This window comes from Otolemur garnettii, unplaced genomic scaffold, assembly GCF_000181295.1.
Source record: "Otolemur garnettii isolate 467f Iridium unplaced genomic scaffold, OtoGar3 scaffold00019, whole genome shotgun sequence".
NCBI classification, from domain to species: Eukaryota; Metazoa; Chordata; class Mammalia; order Primates; family Galagidae; genus Otolemur; species Otolemur garnettii.
Window position 1 is genome coordinate 12,112,597 of NW_003852414.1, and position 1,034 is coordinate 12,113,630.

At 55.2% G+C, this 1,034-nt stretch overlaps 1 non-coding gene across 1 annotated transcript; it reads left to right on the plus strand.

The window, feature by feature from the left end:
* The first annotated feature begins 443 nt into the window (after nt 1-443).
* Nucleotides 444-517, plus strand: TRNAN-GUU. Its single transcript has one exon. It is a non-coding gene; the product is annotated as a tRNA-Asn (tRNA).
* Nucleotides 518-1,034: the final 517 nt, after the last annotated feature.

Consider the following 1,034-nt stretch of genomic DNA (forward strand, 5'->3'; position numbering starts at 1 on the left):
TAATGATATCTGAAAATAAAAATAAAGATGGCAAATACGTACGATTCAGATGACCTTGGAACTGCTGCACAAGTACATCATGAAGATCGGGGAGAAAAGCACTGGAAATTACTTCGAAACAAAAGGAAATTTTCTCACAGGAGGAAATTTTTTATTTTCTTGTAAGAGGAAACTAATCAGGCAGTTTTTTTCTCAGACTGTTCCAAAAGGGAGCTGGGGGGTGGGGGGGCACGGTATTTTAATCCACGGTGCAATCGGTAATTCTGCTCGATATTGTTGCAATTTTGCAATATGTTTAAAAGGTAGAAAATAGAATGAAGAGGGCTGGAAATATTAAATGAAAAAAAATTGACTCTAGCGAAATGGAGCGAGAAGACGGAAGTTGCACGCCGCCTTTATTATGCCTCATAAAGGCTACGGCTGAAGGAGCCAGAGGCATCAGAGTCTCTGTGGCGCAATCGGTTAGCGCGTTCGGCTGTTAACCGAAAGGTTGGTGGTTCGAGCCCACCCAGGGACGGTCTCTCGTTTTACGAGCTGCTCCCCCGTAGTTTTGCAGAAATCGCAGCGTTCAGGCCTCTGGGGTAAACTGGGGTGGATTATTCAGGGACCGGAGCGGAGAAACCACGGACTTTCACTTTGCGCGGCCCAACCGCGGGTGGCTCTTTGGCTTCCGGCTGTGCCTCCTGCAGCCGCCTTCCTCTCCCGGCGGCAGGGGACAGCGCTGCCGGCCCTGCCGGGGGTTGTGCGCGTGGGCCTCGGCCTCGCCGGGCTCCCGGGGCTGCCGAGTGGGCCGGGCGGCGAGCGCCGGGGGCGCGCAGGGGCCGCGCGGTCCCGTTAGCCGCGCGCGCCCGCTGCCCCAGCTCGGGGCGTTCCCGGAGGCAGGCGCGCGCACGCGGGGGCGCGCCCCCGTCTGCTCGTCTACCTCGGCACCCCTAAAATGTCATACGGCTGCCAAAAGCAGCCTGATTTAAAATTCTCATTTTGCTGCGGCGTGGGCTCCCCTTTTGTCTCTTCCTCGTCATCGTTAACACATA